Source organism: Rhinolophus sinicus, chromosome 1, assembly GCF_057876585.1.
Source record: "Rhinolophus sinicus isolate RSI-liver-muscle chromosome 1, RSI-T2T, whole genome shotgun sequence".
Lineage (NCBI taxonomy): Eukaryota > Metazoa > Chordata > Mammalia > Chiroptera > Rhinolophidae > Rhinolophus > Rhinolophus sinicus.
In genome coordinates, this window is record NC_142501.1 from 71,010,659 (window position 1) to 71,016,050 (window position 5,392).

Here is a 5,392-nt window from a genome sequence, read left to right on the forward strand (position 1 = left end):
TTATTAAGCTAATTACCACTTTATGTGAGCCAATAAAATACTTGTAAATGGCATCAAACACTGATATTTGCATTTTGGCTTCCTTCAATTATTTGATGGTATCTTTTGCTTTTCATAATATTATACTGTCATTCTATTTCAAGATCATCCTCCTTCTTGCAGCCCTCATGTTTACTTCAACTACAATCAGACTAAGGGGGCAGTTCTGAGCTTCTTCCAGATGTTCATCTTCCCTCGGGTCTCATTCTCTGACTGTCCTCACAGTATGGTCCCCAAATGCCAGTCTTCACTCCCACCTCAAAAGAAGAAACTGAGACTGCCTCCTACCCCCAAGCCGGAGAAGACGTCGAACCTCTCTTGACTTGCTGAAGGGAGAAAAAGAACAGCAAGAAGCAATTGGACATATTGATGAAGTACAAAATGAAATAGACAGATTTAATGAACAAGCCAGTGAGGAGATTTTGAAAGTAGAACAGAAATACAACAAACTCCGCCAACCTTTTTTTCAGAAGAGTTCAGAATTGATCACCAAAATCCCAAATTTTTAGGTAACAAAATTTGTCAACCATCCACAGATGTGTGCACTGCTTGGGGAAGAACATGAAGACGTGCTGCATTATTTGACAAGAGTTGAAGTGACAGAATTTGAAGATATTAAATCAGGTTACAGAATAGATTTTTGTTTTGATGAAAATCCTTACTTCGAAAATAAAATTCTCTCCAAAGAATTTCACCTGAATGAGAGTGGTGATCCATCTTCAAAGTCCGCTGAAATCAAATGGAAATCTGGAAAGGATTTGACAAAACATTCAAATCAAACACAGAATAAAGCCAGCAGGAAGAGACAGCATGAGGAACCAGAGAGCTTCTTTACCTGGTTTACTGACCATTCTGATGCAGGTGCAGATGAGTCAGGAGAAGTCATCAAAGACGAAAGTAGGCCAAATCCGCTACAGTACTACTTGGTTCCTGACATGGATGATGAAGAAGAGGAAGGAAAAGAAGAAGTTGATAATGATGATGGAGGAGGAGGAGGAGGAGGAGGAGGAGGAGGAGGAGGAGGAGGAGGAGGAGAAGGAGAAGGAGAAGGAAAAGAAAAACAAGGGTTGGAAGAGTTGATGAAGAAGGAGATGAGGATGAAGGAAGATGAAGGAGAAGATGACTAATGGAACATTGATGGATTCCAACATTCTTTAATTTTCTCCAGTCCCTGGGAGCAAGTTGCAATCTCCCCCCGCCCCCTTCCCGCGCTCAGTTGCCCTGTTTTTGAGGTCTCTTTTCTCTCCTTTACACCATGGTTCTCACCTTATTTGGGGGCAAATAACTTCAGCAGAATACAGTGGGGAAAGAATCTCTGTCCCTTTCTGTTCCAGATTCATTTTTATCCCTTCCTGTCTCAACAAAAACTTTATGAAATCAACACCGCCGTGCTCTGCGGGGAAAAAAGAAAAACCTTCTGTTCCCTTATCTCTGCTGGAAGCTGGAGGGTTCTAGGCCCCTGTGTAGTAGTGCATGGGATTCTAGTTTTTTTCTCTTTTCTCTGTTGGGCTCAGAGATTACACTGTGTCTCTATGTGAATATGGACAGTTAGTGTTTACCAACATGTATTTGTCTATTTTTTCTTGTTTAAAATAAGAAAAAACAAAAAACATGGAGTTATAGAAGGTCAGCAAAGGGTGGATTTGAGATGTTTGGTTGGGTTAAATAGGCATTTTGACAACATGGCTTCTCCTTTGGCATGTTTAATTGTGATGTTTAATGGACATCCTTGCAGTTTAAGATGACACTTTTAAAATAAAATTTTCTTCTAATCATGACTTGAGCTCTGCCACTCGATGGGAGAATCAGCAGAAACTGTAGGATCTTATTCGGAATTGACATCCTCTATTGTAATTTTATTCCTCTCTTTATTTTTAAATTTTCTTTTTGTTTCACTGGAAAGGAAAGATGATGCTCAGTTTTAAGCATTAAAAGTGTACAAGTTGCTTTGTTACAATAAAACTAGATGTGTACTCACACAAAAGAAAGAAAGAAAGAAAGAAAGAAAGAAAGAAAGAAAGAAAGAAAGAAAGAAAGAAAGAAAGAAAGAAAGAAAGAAAGAAAGAAAGAAAGAAAGAGGCGTGACTTGCTCATTCTGGATAAATATAAGCAACTTTCGGCTTTTGTATTTTATCCTCTGGTTTGCATTTTGTTAATGGCCTTCACACTGCTAAACAATTCAATTTTTTTTCTTATATGCAAGACAGACACACTGTATGGAAGTGTATAAGGTTCAACTACCAAGTCTTGTTTTGTTATTCTTATCCTAGCAAAATCCCCCTTCAACTTCTGGGATAAATGCCAGTTTGGGGCTACATTATGAGGCTCATTTCCTTTTAGTAAGACATAATCTGAAACAGCGATGATTGCTGGACTCTTAGCAAATGCAAATTGAGTGATGAATATATGTATTTTTTAATTAATGGAAGTAGAAATTACATTCATTAATTTCCATTACTTGACATATGTGACCCATATAAAACAGTTTTCTACAAAAATAATGCCGATTTCATAAGCTTTTATTTATTTTGTTAGCTTATCAATTAGCAGGAAAATTTAAACCTATTTAAATTTAAACTAAAAATAAATATTTCAGAACAGATATTAAATTTATATGACTTAAAATGTAAAATATGTCAAAGGGGTCTTAAAATAATGGATCTTGGAAAGTTAAAAATAAATTTGTAGTGTCACTTCAATGAATAGACCTATAAAAAACAAGAGAGGATGCAGATAATCATTTAATAAAATGTCAAAAATATTTTGAAGCATATTCATTTGAAAAAACATAAATCAAAGTAATTATAAGATCAAATATGGAATACTTATGAGATTGTGAAATACCTAGCAAAACCCTTACCTTTGACACTATGTTTTTCATTGTTCAGATCGGGGAGAAAAATGGATTTGAGACTGGCTATCCATGAGGATGATAGCCTTAATAAAAGGTATACTGGGTAAAATTTTGGAAAATCGGTTCTCCAGGAGATAAGTCTCTGTTATTTAGAACACTAGAATTCCTCAACACAGTTGAATTAAGTCAGAGTAAATGCCTTGTATTTGTTTAGTGCTTTCCAGTTAATAAAAATGTTTCATCTACATTATTTCATTTTATCCCTATGGCAATCATGTGCTATGTTAACATCTCTGTTTTAAAGTTCACTTTTATACATAACATTACATAGAGAGCATAGTTTAGACTTCAGTTCATATATTTTCACTCTATATTTAGTTTTGGTAATATTGAGTTTAAAACTTCACCACAATTAACTTAAAGCTCCTAGAGAAGAATATTGAACACCTGCAATTTTTGGAATGTAACAATGAGCATATGTTTTTTTAAAAATGTACGTTTATTTAATTTATTTTTACTTTTATTTATTTTTTCTGTTCAAAATAGTGATTTTATTTCCTTCAGATGTGTACCCAGAAGTCAGATTGCTGGATCATATGGTAGTTCTATTTAAATTGTTTTAGGAACCTTTATATTTTTTTGCGTAGTGGCTGCACCAATTTACATTCCCACCAACATTGCACAAAGGTTCCTTTTTCTCCACATCCTTAGCAACACCTGTTATCTCTTACTTATCCTAACTGCTGTGAGGTGGAAAAAAAAATATGTTTAAGGTTATATAGTAGTCAAGGATAGTTTCCTTCTTTGTATCTACGTTTGGCCTCCTTTTTCATAATATGATTATTTTTGTGTATTGTATCAACTATGTCTGATTCTGCTTTCAATTATAGAGCAAAGTAAAGGCTACTAACTTACAGCCTGATTTAAAGGCTCAACATATTTCTAAGCAAGCACCACTTTACATATTCTGTCTTTTATTTGCTTTTCTATGCAGATTTTATTTAAATAAAAATAAAACTACTTATTTCACGATAAGTAAGAGGTAAGGCCCAGGGATATGGCAATGACTCTGTCTTGCTCACTGTATAGGAGAAATATTTCTAGAGAACATTTTGAGTTATTAAGCCCTTTACTTAAAAACTTTTGTTGTCCCAATTGTCTATTAAGTAAGACCCATCACTTGAGTTAGAGGTCATCAAAAACTGAATAGCTATATAATAGCTAGTTGGGATTTTGTATTTATTTCCTTCTATATCCTCTGCTGTTCCTTTAATCATGCTCTTCCCTCTGTATTATAAATCCAACGGCTGTTTATGGCATGTGTCTTCCAGGAAACCACCCACTCACCGGTATCACCTTTAACCTACTTTTAGCTATTTTTTTATAGTACTTATCACCTAATAGAATGAATATCTCATTAAAGCTTAACTGACCTGGAATCATAGATAATTGCCCTTGTGCATTTACGTCACTCTGCCACTTATTGTTTTATCGGCTCTCACCTCCAAATTCAAAATTTTTGCTTGCTCTGTAAAAATGAATTTGTGCCTTGCAAATATTTTTGCTGTACCAGCTGGTGTTATGTTCAGCTTCATCAGTAGGGGGTGAGTCCCCTTAGCTGGATCCTATAGGATATAAACCTTCTCCAGCATCTGGCTGCTGTTGCAACGTCTCAGTCCTGACTCCTGCAGCATCATGCATTGGACAACAGAAGCCAGCATCATTCATTGGACAACAGCTTGCACTAGGCATCCTCCTTGCATGGTTTTATGATACATACTGTCTCTAATGAGATACCTCCCAGCAAAGAACTTTTCCCTAGAAACCTCAGTGGGTGGATATCCTGCAAGTGCTAGAGGGGGGTTCCCAGCAAGTTTTGCCTGTGTTGCACCAAAGTGACTTCTCTGCCATCCAGTTAATCATGGCAGTGTCCTCCCATATTGTCTGTGTGTCAGTCCTATGTACCTTTCCCTTGGATGACATACGTCAGTCATAGAAGAAGTGGTGGTTTATGATGTCAGCTGTGCCTAGATTCTTTCATGTTTCTTATCTTCTTATAAGTTCATGCCACATTACTTCAATTCCTTGTTATAGCTAATAGTTCTTCACATTAAACTTTCCTTGTTCAAATTACTATGTAGATTATTTCTCTTCTTTGGAATCAGACGGCTAACGGTCTCCCTTAATCATCAACATTCCAGGAATACTTGCTAAGTGAATTGAGTTCAATTAACTTTCACTACAATATAAATGAGTCATCTCAAGATCCTTATGTAGGGTTCATTTAGGTAAGAGTAAGTAACAAAAGTAAAATCACTGGACATTTTTTCAAAAGTGACAAGGACTGAGGAGCCAGCACATACATGACATGAAGGTCTCGTAAAGTTAAAATTACAAATTTAACAGTATTTACTTGGGTAGTTCTTTCAACAACCATTATTCTAACTTGTGACCAAAAGCAGACAGTTCCTGTTTGTTAAATGAATATAATATGTCTCA

At 35.7% G+C, this 5,392-nt stretch overlaps 1 pseudogene; it reads left to right on the forward strand.

Moving 5' to 3' along the window:
- The first annotated feature begins 265 nt into the window (after window positions 1–265).
- On the forward strand, window positions 266–1,119 carry LOC109456567 (protein SET-like; annotated as a pseudogene).
- The last annotated feature ends 4,273 nt before the right edge of the window (window positions 1,120–5,392 follow it).